The sequence below is a fragment of the Dromiciops gliroides genome, chromosome 1 (genome assembly GCF_019393635.1).
Source record: "Dromiciops gliroides isolate mDroGli1 chromosome 1, mDroGli1.pri, whole genome shotgun sequence".
NCBI classification, from domain to species: domain Eukaryota; kingdom Metazoa; phylum Chordata; class Mammalia; order Microbiotheria; family Microbiotheriidae; genus Dromiciops; species Dromiciops gliroides.
In genome coordinates, this window is record NC_057861.1 from 359859887 (window position 1) to 359873959 (window position 14073).

Consider the following 14073-nt stretch of genomic DNA (forward strand, 5'->3'; position numbering starts at 1 on the left):
GCCAGACCTAGTTCCCCCTTTCCAAACACTTCTCCATTTCCTTATGCCTATGTGAGGTGGGAAAATGACTCATTTTGATGTTTTTGGTGGTTGTTTTTTTCACAATCAATCAGGACCCAACCTAATGCCTTTTCTAGATCTTTGTGGAGGGGTCGTGTTGGAAGATATGGGCTATATTTCTTCCTACTGGGCCACTTTAACTACTTTGACTCAGTAACTATTCATTTAGAGAAGATTAACTGCTCAATGTTGAACATTGGCTAGGAGAGTCTGATCACTTCTCTGACTTTTGGAATTATCTCTATAATCTAGAAAAATATTTCTTTCTTTCATTCCTATTTTCCGAAAGTGAGTCCAAATTGTTTTCCTTCTTTTTTCATCTCTCTTCCCTCTATCTCTCCCTTCTCTTTCCTAATCCTTTCTTCTTTCCTTTCTTCCCTCCTTCTGTTTTATATTTGAGTAAATTATTAAAATAGCTGAGTATAAATATTAGCTGGTATTAGTATAAATTACACATAAATATTTGATACATAATTTAGAACAAGTTTTTTAAAGTATAAAATGTATTCTTTAAAATTTAGCTATTATGAACCATTACTTAACTTAGTGAGTACTACTAACCTATCCATTATTTTTGAGCTTAGTCAAAATCTTCCCAGGTTTTTTTCCCCATAGTCCCAATATAGGTCTGTCAGGAATAAAACAATGTTTTAAAAGCAAAAAGACAAACCCTATACCTAACTGAAATAGCTGATGAAGAAAGAATAATCTCCCATAGTCAAGGAATGATAGAGCTATATGGGATCTTAGAGTTCACCTAGATCAAATACCTCGTTTGATAGATATGGGATCCTTAGGGAGGTTAAATGACTTGTCTAAGATAATAAGGAAAAATACAAGTCTCTTAAACTTCATATTCAGGATCTTTTCAATATACCATGTTTGTTCTATATATAGAGTTCTTAAAATATATTAATAGTTACATTTATATAGTATTTATACTTTTCATAATACTTTATATATACTAGCTTATTGGGCCCTACCGCAATCCCACAAGGGAAGAACTGCAATTATTATCGTTCCTATTTTTACAAATGAGAAAACTGAGGCTCAGAAAAATTATTTGTTCATAGTCATACAGCTAGTATCAAAGACGAGATTTAATTGCAGGTCCTACTCATTCCAAGTCAAAACTTCTATCCATTGTCTGATGCTTTCTCTAAAGCAATTGAATTCAATACAATACTTATTAATTGCCAGATATATACAAGGCATGGTGCTGGGCACTGTGAAAACAAGTTTGCTTACAGGCAAAGAGAGAGAATTTGACACGGACACATATAAGTATTCAATTCTCCCCCAACTTTAATCTATCCTTTACACAGCTGCTGACGTGAAATTCCTTAAGCATAGGTCTGACCACATCACTCTGCTACTCAATAAACTCTACTAGGTCCTTCTTGGATCAAATACTCGCAGCTCTCTTTGGAGTTTAAAACCTTTCTTCACCTGTCTCCAACTTAACAAAGTTTATTATATATTTTTCAACCTCATGCATTTTCTAGTCCAGCCACAGTGGCCTTTTCTATGTTTTTAACACATGGCATTTCATCTTCCTTTTCCTTCTTCCTTCTTTGCACAGGTTGTTTACCATGCTTTGATGAACTCCCTACTTATCTGTGACTTTTAGAACCCTAATTTTCTTCAAAGTTAAGTTCAAATACTAACTCCCATATGAAGTTTTTGGGGATTCTCCCAGCTACTAGTGTCTCCCTACCTCACCTACACCCCCGCCCCCAACAAAATCCTAGCTTATAGTTATACTTGCAACTTTTATTAAAATCTGTTGGTTCCTCTGATTGAACATAAAGTATTTGAGGTCTTGGATTTTTTCATCTTTGTATACTCAGTAGTCAATGCATAAAAGGTGCTTAATAAGTGTTAGTACAAGCTGTGGGAAAAGAAAGAACACAGAGTATTCTAGATGTATTGAGGAGTGAGAAAGTATAAAGAGTTCAGAGAATTAGGAGAGGTTTCATGAAGAAGGTCATCAAGAAAATAGGAAAACAAAAAAGTGGCAATATGGAGAAAGTACTTGATAAGTATAGGAAATGTGATTATAAAGAGGTAGGAACGGGGCAGCTGGGTGGCGCAGTGGATAGAGCACCGGCCCTGGAGTCAGGAGTACCTGAGTTCAAATCCGGCCTCAGACACTTGACACTTACTGGCTGTGTGACCCTGGGCAAGTCACTTAACCCCAATTGCCTCACTAAAAAAAAATAAAAAATAAAAAAAAATAAAGAGGTAGGAAATAACATGTCAACTTCAGGAAATTTTTTCAAAATATAGAGTAATATGTGATAAGCGGAAAAGGTAGATTAGAAACAAACTGTTCATAGTCTTTAAATTACAATCTAAGGAGTTTGTATTTTTTTTCTAGAGGAAATGGGGAACCACTGAATATTTCTGAACAAGAGAGTGACCTAATAAGACTTATGGAATAAAATAATTCTTTTGACAATTGTGTGAAGGATGAGGAGAAAGTATAAAGTCTTGAAGACCAGTGAAGTATAGACTTGAACTAAAGTAGTGGTACTGTGATTAAAGTGAAGGAGATTGATATAAAATATGTTAATGAGGTGATTGATAGAACTAGAAACTGATTGGCCATGGTTGACTATTGATGAAGAAGGAAGAGTAGAAGATGATTTCAAGGCTATGAAATTAGATCACAGGGGTTATGACAATACCCTCAAAAGATAAAGGAAAATCTGGAGGAGAGAAAAGTTGGAAGGGAAGACTAAATGTGTCCAGTTTTGAACTTGCTGAGTTTGAGCTGCTCACAGGACATCAAGATGGAGATATCTATCCAATAGAATAATAACAGTGTAGACAGGGAGATCATTAAAGAAGACATGGCTACATTTAGCTATCATCTTAGCAGAGATGGTTGTGAATGAGATCAATAAGAGACAGAAGGTAGAAAGAAGAGAGAAGAGGGACTTGGAAAATACATACACATAAAGATCACCAGATAATCAAGCAAACAAAACTGAAAAAGGACAGAAGGAAAACTAGATGGAATCAGTGGCACCAATGACAGAGAGTATCTAGGGAATATCAAGAAGTATCAAGAGCAATTGTTATTGTTACATAAAGGGGAATTGAAAATAATAGTAAAACCTTACAAGCTCATCATCAGGTTGATGCTGTTAAGCTGAACAGCTGGCATCCAACATAAAACCAAGTAAATGGTGATGTGCCTTAAATCTGAAGCAGGCCCTTTTTTAAAGTTGTTAAATGTGTGGTTAATTGTAAACAGGCTTTTTTGGTTGTTGTTAAGGCTAATGAGGAGTTTAAGAAATTTTGGACAGATTCTGGAGAGTTAAGGAGATTAGGACTCCATCACAGATATAGTTTAATCTATTTAAGGTATTTCAGGCTTTCTCAAACAAAGTGGTCTTATTTTCCAAAATGATCTGAGAAAGCATTGGAATTCTGGGGGTCTTTCAAATAAAAGTACTTGCTATAAAAGTTATTTCGTATAGAACGATGTCAGCAGCTGCTGAGTGTGCAGTAGTCATCTGAAGAACAAATAAGAAATTTCTTAGTATTTTAAACTGGATACCAAATTGAACATAGCAGATGAAAACTACATTTTCTTGAACAACAGTTCAGCATTATCTGGAATGCTACATCCATTTTTTGGGGAAGTTCATTTCAAAGGAGATAGAGCTGAGATTGAGAAAATCCAGAGAGCAGTGCTGCCAGTGCTTACAAGCAGGATGGGATCATTATATAGAACTATGGATCCTGCAGGTACTTTACTACATTTCCATGATGTTCCTCTTTTATATACAATTACTCTAAATGATAGTTATATTCAGATTTACATGAAAAACTGCAGGCTGAAACACAATGGGTCATTCTTTTTTCTATACAAGCCAGACAGTCTTACAAATTTGTGGTTCTATTGTGGAAAATATAAATTACAGTTAGGGGTTTTTAATCATATAGAGTTAATTTTAGAAGAATCAGTTTGCTATCTGTGTTTGGGTGACTACCATTTCATTTTCAATAAGTTATGCTCACTCAAATGAAATATGCCTAATTCATTGTCATGTCATGTGGGGAAGCCATCAGGCTAACTCTCTCCCTTGTGTTCCATATATAATCAATTGTCAAAGGCTGTTGATTTTATGTCTCTGTTCCTTTTATTCATGCTACCTCTTCCCTAGTTCAGGTCTTCATTACATTTTATCCAGACTATGGCAATATTCTTTTAACCAATTTCCTAATTTCCTTTCTCTAGGATGATTATGTTCAAGGCACTGTGAAAGATATAAAGATGAATATAATATAGTCCTGTGAGAAAATAATGGATTTCTATGAGACTCAGAGAGCCTGGCCAGACCTTTCTTAAGGCCAGCTCAGAGTCAGGAGAATTTCAAAGGAAATGTGGTTGGACCTTGGGCTGTGAATAGGGATTAATAGGGAGCCCTCCCTTTGGAGGGCTCCTACTCTGACATTAGCACACACTGGGCCAAACCAGCCTCAAATCCAATAAACCAATAGATTTGAATGATGCTAGTCAATTAGCTTTGAGCAATTTGTAAGGGTGGGCTCTCCCCCAGGCCACAGGAAGTTTACACAGTCACTCACTCTTGGCCCTGAAACTTGGAGGGAGAAGACTCAGCCCACTATGGATCCCCACTATCTCTCTTCTCTGAGCCATGTGCTCTCTACCTCTCTTTTTTTTTCTTTCCATGGCAATGAGGGTTAAGTGACTTGCCCAAGGTCACATAGCTAGTGAGTGTCAAGTATCTGAGGCTGGATTTGAACTCAGGTCCTCCTGAATCCAGGGCCGGTGCTTTATCCACTGTGCCACCTAGCTGCCCCCTCTATCTCTTTACTACTATTTAACATTTTTTAATAAATGCTTACTGTACCAAACTGGTACAGTAGCCTCCATTTTCTAAGTAACAAATATATGGTAGACCCCAGTTAATTTTCCCTAAACTTGGGAAAATAATAGGGTGACCACATATAATTTTAATCACCACAGTCCCTTCCTCCAAAGAGTTTAAAAAGTGATAGAGGATATTTTTAAAAATCTTACTGCCAGATAAATACTCCTACCACACATGGTCTGAGTGAATTGCCTAAGACAAAGTTCTAATAATGTAACTATCCTGTTCGAGAACTACCAATGGCCCTCTATGCTCTGCAGAATAATGCTTACTCTCTGAAACATAGGATTCAAGGGCCTTCAATTGGGCACCATGTTACATTTCCACCCTTATCTCCTAAAACTCTTCTACAGGTAAGAAAAATTGCTGGTAGGGGCAGGGTGGGAAGGTAGGGGAAAAGGTAAGGAATATATAGCACCTACTCTGCATCCAGGCACTGTACTAAGCACTTAACACTAAAAAAAAAAAAAAATTAAGAAGTAAATAATTGCCTAATTATGTTAAAAATAATTTCCTGTGATGATAAGCATGTACATGTTTGAAACATTATGTATATTTTTTCTGGAGCAATTTAAAACCATCATGGATATATGCATTTTATTTTTTTTTATTGTTTCCTTCCAAAATAGTTTGTTTATTTCTTTTTTTTTAAATGTATGAGGTATTTTATTTTTTCCGTTACATGTAAAGATAGTTCTCAACTTTTGTTTATACATGCTTTACAATTTCAGATTTTTCTCCCTCTCTCCCCTCCCTCCCCCCTCCCCTAGACAGCAGGTAATCTGATATAGGTTATATCTATATATCTCTATACATATACATATATATATACACACACACACACATATATACACATAATAACATTAATCCTATTTCTGCATTAATCCTGTTACAAGAGAGAGAATCAGAGCAGTGATGCAAAACCTCAAAATAGAAAAAAAAAAACAACAGCACCCAAAACAAAAGAAATAATATGGTTCAATCAGCATCTATACTCCACAGTTCTTTCTTTCTTTTTTTTTCTTGGACTTGGAGATCCTCTTCTATCATGAGTTCCCTGGAACTCTTCTGTACCATTGCATTGGTGAGAAGAATATAGTCCATCACAGTAGGTCAACACTCAATGTTGATGATACTGTGTACAATGTTCTTCTGGTTCTGCTCATCTCACTCATCATCAGCTCACGTAAGACCCTCCAGGTTTCTCTGAACTCTTCCTGCTCATCATTTCTTACAGCACAATAGTATTCCATTGTATTCATATACCACAACTTGTCCAGCCATTTCCCAGTTGATGGGCACCCCCTCAACTTCCAATTCCTTGCTACCACGTAAAGAGCAGCTATAAATATTTTTGTACATGTGGGTCCCTTTCCCCCTTCCATGATTTCTTTGGGCAAAAGACCTAAAAGTGGGATTGCTGGGTCAAAGGGTATGCACAGCTTTATCGCCCTTTGGGCATAATTCCAAATTGCTCTCCAGAATGGTTGGATCAGCTCACAGCTCCACCAACAATGCATTGGTGTTCCAATTTTCTCACAGCCTCTCCAACATTTATTATCTTCCTTTTTTGTCATTTTAGCCAATCTGATAGGTGTCAGGTGGTACCTCAGAGTTGTTGTAATTTGCATCTCTCTAATCATTAGAGATTTAGAGCATTTTTTCATATGGGAATAGATAGCTTTGGTTTCTTCATCAGAAAACTGCCTGTTCATATCCTTTGACCATTTCTCAATTGGGGAATGACTTGGATTCTTATAAATTTGATTTAATTCCCTATATATTTTAGAGATGAGGCCTTTATCAGAAGCACTGGCCTCAAAAATTGTTTCCCAGCTTTCTGCCTCCCTTCCAATTTTGGATGCATTGCTTCTGTTTGTACAAAAATTTTTTAATTTAATATAATCAAAATCATCCACTTTGCATTTTATAATATACTCTATCTCATGTTTGGTCAAAAACTGTTCTCCTTTCCAAAGATCTGATAGGTACACTATTCCTGTCTCTCCTAATTTACCTATGGTATCACCTCTTATGTCTAAATCATGTATCCATTTTGACCTTATTTTAGTATAAGGTGTAAGATGTTGGTCTAAGCCTAATTTCTGCCATACTATCTTCCAGTTTTCCCAGCAGTTTTTGTCAAATACTGAGTTCCTATCCCAGAAGCTGGAGTCTTTGGGTTTATCAAACACTACATTACTAGTGTCATTTACTACTGCATTTCCTGAGCCTAGCCTATTCCACTGATCTACCAGCTCCAGGTTTGGTACCGCTAACCCACCTTCCTGTGAATTTTTTTTCATTATTTCCCTGGATATTCTTGATTTTTTGTTTTTCCAGATGAATTTTGTTATTATTTTTTCTAGCTGTATAAAATAATTTTTGGGTAGCCTGATTGGTATGGCACTGAATAAGTAAATTAATTTAGGCAGTATTGTCATTTTTACTATATTAGCTCTGCCTATCCATGAGCAATTGATATCTTTCCAATTATTTAGATCTGATTTGATTTGTGTGAAGAGTGTTTGGTAGTTGTGTTCATAGAGTTCCTGGGTTTGTCTTGGCAAGTAGACTCCCAAGTATTTTATATTACCTACCGTTACTTTAAATGGAATTTCTCTTTCTATCTCTTGCTGCTGGACTTTGTTGGTCATGTATAGAAATGCTGATGATTTATCTGGATTTATTTTATATCCTGCTACTTTGCTAAAGTTGTTAATTGTTTCAAGTAATTTTTGACTTGATTCTCGAGGATTCCTTAAGTATACCATCATATCATCTGCAAAGAGTGATAGTTTTGTTTCCTCCTTGCCTATTCTAATTCCTTTAATTCCTTTCTCTTCTCTGATTGCTAAAGCTAACATTTCTAGAACAATATTAAATAATAGGGGTGATAATGGACATCCCTGTTTCACCCCTGATCTTATTGGGAAGGCCTCTAATTTATCTCCATTGCATATAATACTTGCTGATGGCTTTAGGTAGATACTGTTTATTATTCTAAGGAAAGCTCCCCCTATTCCTAAACTCTCTAGTGTTTTTATTAGGAATGGGTGCTGTACTTTGTCAAAAGCTTTCTCTGCATCTATTGAGATAATCATATGATTTTGGTTGGTTTTCTTATTGATGTGGTTGATTATGTTAATAGTTTTCCTAATGTTGAACCAGCCCTGCATTCCTGGTATAAATCCCACCTGGTCATAGTGTATTATCCTGGTGATCACTTGCTGTAATCTCCTTGCTAATATCTTATTTAAGATTTTAGCATCAATATTCATTAGGGAAATTGGTCTATAATTTTCTTTCTCTGTTTTTGCTTTGTCTGGTTTTGGTATCACCACAATATTTGTGTCATAAAACGAATTTGGTAGAACTCCTTCTTCACCTATTTTTCCAAATAATTTGTATAATATTGGAATTAATTGTTCTTTAAATGTTTGGTAAAATTCACTCGTAAACCCATCTGGCCCTGGGGATTTTTTCTTAGGGAGTTCATTAATAGCTTGTTCAATTTCTTTTTCTAATATGGGTTTATTTAAGGATTTTATTTCCTCTTCAGATAACCTGGGCAGTTTGTATTTTTGTAAATATTCATCCATTTCATTTAGATTGTCAAATTTATTGGCATACAGTTGGGCAAAATATTTCCTAATTATTGCTTTCATTTCCACTTCATTGGTGGTAACATCACCCTTTTCATTTTTGATACTGGTAATTTGGTTTTCTTCTTTCTTTTTTTTAATCAAATTAACCAATATTTTATCTATTTTATTGGTTTTTTCATAAAACCAGCTCTTAGTTTTATTGATTAATTCTATAGTTTTTTTGTTTTCAATCTTATTGATTTCTCCTTTAATTTTCAGGATCTCTAATTTAGTATCTAATTGGGGATTTCTAATTTGTTCTTTTTCTAGCTTTTTAAGTTGCATGCCCAATTCATTAATCTCCTCTTTCTCTTTTTTATTCATGTAAGCATTTAGAGCTATAAATTTTCCCCTAAGCACTGCTTTGGCTGCATCCCATAGATTTTGGTATGTTGTCTCATTATTGTCATTCTCTTGGATAAAGTTATTGATTGTTTCCATGATTTCTTGTTTGGCCCATTCATTCTTTAGAATGAAATTATTTAGTTTCCAATTGATTTTCATTCTACTTTTCCCTGGCTCTTTCTTACATGTAATTTTTATTGCATCATGATCTGAGAAGGATGCATTTACTATTTCTGCCTTTCTACATTTGACTATGATGTTTTTGTGCCCTAATACATGGTCAATTTTTGAAAATGTGCCATGTACTGCTGAGAAAAAGGTATATTCCTTTCTATCCCCATTCAATTTTCTCCAGACATCTATCATGTCTAACTTTTCTAGTAATCTATTCACCTCTTTCACTTCTTTCTTATTTATTTTTTGGCTAGATTTATCTAATTCTGAGAGGGGGAGATTCAGATCCCCCACTAGTATAGTATTACTATCTAATTCCTCTTGTAACTCATTTAACTTCTCCTCTAAGAACTTGGATGCTATACCACTTGGCGCATACATATTTAATATTGATATTACTTCATTATCTATAGTACCTTTAAGTAAGATGTAATTTCCTTCCTTATCTCTTTTAATGAGATCTATTTTTGCCTGCACTTTGTCTGAGATAAGGATTGCTACCCCTGCCTTTTTTACTTTAGCTGAGGCATAATATATTCTGCTCCAGTCTTTTACCTTTACTCTGTGTGTATCTCTCTGCTTCAAATGTGTTTCTTGTAAACAGCATATTGTAGGGTTCTGGTTTTTAATCCACTCTGCAATTCGCTTCCGTTTTACAGCAGAGTTCATCCCATTCACATTCACAGTTATTACTGACTGTCTATTCCCCTCCATTCTATTTACCCCCTTTGTACTTTTCCTCCCTTCTTTCAGCCTATTCCTCCTCACCGACGTTTTACTTCTTACCCCTTCCTCCCCCGATCTGCCCTCCCTTTTTATCACCCCCCCTCTTTTCTTTACCCTTTTCTCCCTTGCTTTTGTCCTCCCTTCTATCAGTCCCCCCCTTTCCCTTCCCCTTTTGTTTCCCTAAAGAATGAGTTAAGTTTCTTTATCCCAATGAACGTATATGTTATTCCCTCTTTGAGTCAAATCTAATGAGAATAGGGTTGAAACCATGTTCCCCCGTCCTTTCTTTCCCTCTATTGTAATAGGTTTTTTTTTCACCTCTTCATATGATATAATTCATCCCATTCCACCTCCCCTTTCCTCTCCTCCCCATAGACTCCCTTTTTATCCCCTTAATTCTTTTGTATCATCACATCAAAGACAATTTATATTTATACCCTCTATATAAAGTCCTTCTCTCTGCCCAAATACATTTACAATTCTTAAGAGTTATGAGTATTATCTTCCTGTGTAGGGATATAAACAGTTTAACCTAATAGGGTAACTTTTTTTTTTTTCCCCTCTGTTTACCTTTTTAAACTTCTCTTGAGTCTTGTATGTTGAGATCGAATTTTCTATTCAGTTCTGGTCTTTTCACCAGGAAAGATTGAAAGTCTCCAATGTCATTAAATGTCCATCTGTTCCCCTGAAAGAAAATGCACATTTTTGCTGGGTAATAGATTCTCAGCTGCAATCCAAGCTCCTTTGCCTTCTGGAATATCATATTCCAAGCCTTGCGGTCCTTTAATGTTGAAGCTGCCAGGTCCTGAGCAATCCTGACTGTGGCTCCATGATATTTAAATTGCTTCTTTCTGGCTGCTTGGAGTATTTTCTCCTTCACCTGATAATTCTGGAATTTGGCTACAATATTCCTTGGAGTTGTCCTTTTGGGGTCTCTTTCAGGAGGTGATCGGTGGATTCTTTCAATGATGATTTTATCCTCTGATTCTATGATATCAGGGCAGTTCTCCTTAATAATTTCCTGGAATATGGTGTCTAGATTCTTTTTCTGGTCATGGCTTTCAGGCAGTCCAATGATTCTCAAATTGTCTCTCCTCGATCTGTTTTCCAGATCAGTTGTCTTTCCAATGAGGTATTTCACATTTTCTTCTATTTTTTCATTTTTTTTATTCTGCTTGACTGATTCTTGGTGTCTCATGGATTCCTTATCTTCCAACTGTCCCACTTTAATTTTTAAGGCATTGTTTTCTTCAGTGAGATTATGCACCTTTTTTTCCATTTGGCTAAGTGAATTTTTTAAGGTATTGTTTTCTTCAGTGAGATTATGCAGCTTTTTTTCCATTTGGCCAAATGAATTTTTTAAGGCTTTGTTTTCTTCAGCTTCCTTTTCCAAGGTGCTGATTCTTTTTTCATAGTTTTTTTGTTTTGCTTTCATTTCTCTCCCCATTTTTTCTTCTACCTCTTGCAATTGATTTTTAAAATCCTTTTTGAGCTCTTCCAGGAAGGCTTTTTGTTCTTGCGACCAATTCACCTTCCCTTGTGAGGCTTCAGATGTAGACAATTTGAGGCTATTGTCCTCATCTGAGTTTGTGTTGGCTTCTTCCCTATTGATACAGAAGCTCTCAATGGAGAGGGCTCTTTTTTGCTTCTTACTCATTATTGCAGCTTATTTATTTATTCTTTAAGTTAAGGTCTGCTCTGGGGGCACCAGGGTCCCTGTTTTGGGCTTCTTGTGCAGGTGTATAGGTGCTGTGTGACCAGGCTTTTACTCTGAGGCCTTTCTGTTGTGTGGAGATCCCCCGCCCTGCACTTCCTGTCTGATTGTGCTCGGCCAGTCAGGCGCCAGACCCCGGCGTCTGATCCCGCCGTTCCTGGCCCTCTCGGCCGGTGCAGGTAGGTTTTTCCACTGTCCTTCTTGGCCACCAGATTTTTGAGCCAGGTTCCAGGAGCCTCAGTTGTTCGGCTGTGGTCCGCAGCTCCTGCTGACTTACCCCGACCCCCTCGGCGCTGGGTTGCTGCCCTGCGCTGGGCCTCCCTTTTGCCCGAGTCAGACCGACCTTTTCCTGAAGTCTTCTAAATTATCTCTGGTTGGAGGACTGTGTCTCTCTTTCTCTTTGCAGGTTCTGTAGTTTCAGAATCTGTCCAGAGGCTTGATTTAATATTCGTTTTGAGGGAACAGAAGGAGAGCTCAGGCAGCTTGCTGCTTCCTCTCCGCCATCTTTAGTTTGTTTATTTCAATAATAAACATTTTATTTAAAATTTTGAGTTCCAAATCTATCCCTCCTTCCCATCCCTCTGCCCTCCCTGAGGCAGTAAGCAATCAGATATAGGTAATACACATCATGGATATTTGTAGAATATTTGATTTTGGTATTCATGCAATGATTTCATCATACATTGACCACTTAAGACAAAGCACAACATATTCTTGCAGTTTTTAAATCTGTCTTCAAATTGTCTTTCAGGCTTTGAGTGAGCACAAAGTAATTCTCAATGGATTTCCATAGATATGCACATACCCTAATTTGTGTTCCCTGTACTACACCAGGAGTAGCTCCCTTCTGTTTCCCTGTAATTTTCCTTATCAACAGTGTAATCTAAAGCTCAAGCTCTTACCAATGTTTACATTCTTGCAATGCAATTGAGAGGCTGCTTGAAAATCATGATCATAGAATATGTAACAGTAAGAGTCATCTTCAAACCTTCACATAGCATCACAAATGTTCTGTAGAAACAAACTTTATATTGTCTCTCATTGCAATATTAAGGCTTTTTTCTGATTCAAACTTATCCTCCATTTATGTTACTATTCTTCTGTCTGGTAGATTTTCAAATGAACTGGTTGGCAACATCAGTCAGTAGAAATGACAAAAGAGTGTCAAAGAAAGACAAGAAGAAAGTCACATCTGAAGAGATTTTTTTTAACCTAATTAAGGTTAGTGTATGTGTATATACACATTCAGAGGTGCACAAATATCCACTAATATGTTATGAAGAATGTATAAAAATGAATTTTTAAAAAAATGAATTTTAAGCACTTATCATTTAACACATTCCTTATCATTAACCAGTAGAAAAATAAATATCATATATCATTATTAGCTATCAATTGCTTGGGTGGCTAAATTTTTTTCAAAGAAATTTTGTCTTGTGGCATGAGAACTTGGAAAAGGCTCCTGTCAATTTCTACTATATATTTGTGCAAGTGAACATTTTCATTTTATATTTGTTTTAAATCAAAATATAGACATAAACTTGATATAGAAACAGATTTAAAAATTATGTTGCTGGGGGCGGCTAGGTGGCGCAGTGGATAAAGCACCAGCCCTGGATTCAGGAGTACCTGAGTTCAAATCTGGCCTCAGACACTTGACACTTACTAGCTGTGTGACCCTGGGCAAGTCACTTAACCCCCATTGCCCCACAAAAAAAAAAATATGTTGCTGAGCAAAATATTGCAAACATTTATCAAAATGAAAGAATTCAACATTGAAATTGTTTATTATATGAAACATCTTCCAAGTTAAAATGTATTCAATCAAATATTACTTTTCCTAAACAAAATTTGTAATATAAAGTTAATATGATGTTTTGTGGTTAGTAGGTAGCGATTGAAGTCTTTCTGAATGACTATTTGTAATGCTTACAGAAGTCCCACATAAATTATTGACAGTTATTTTGTAATTAGCATTCCACCTTTTTATATTTATAATTTTTATAACTCACACTTTATATAATATAAATTTTGATTTGAAACTCAGGCAAAATTTATTCTTTTAAGTACTTATTGAAAAAATATAAAGTAATATTATAAGTAATTTTTGTTACCTGAGGGGCTCATGGCACATTTTGTTATTGTTGTGCAACAGTAACAAAAAAAAAAAATTGGGAACCACTGATCTAGGCCAAACCTTTTGTTTTGGAAATCTGGGACCTGAGGCCCAAAGGTACAGCCACTAAACTAGACATTTTTGAGAGCATCAGGTTTGACACAGAAAGAATGGAAGTGCTTTGTAATTCAAAGGAGACAACAATGCAAGTAGAAAAGAAACATTACTCAGAGCCTCAGATATGTATACACCAGTGCATAGAGTTTAGGTAATAAACAAAGTGAACTAGAGAGCTTAACTTAAGGTGTTGAAATCAACCTCAATGACACCACTGAGACTTGCTGGAATGAAACTCATAACTGGAATATTTCAATGGGAATG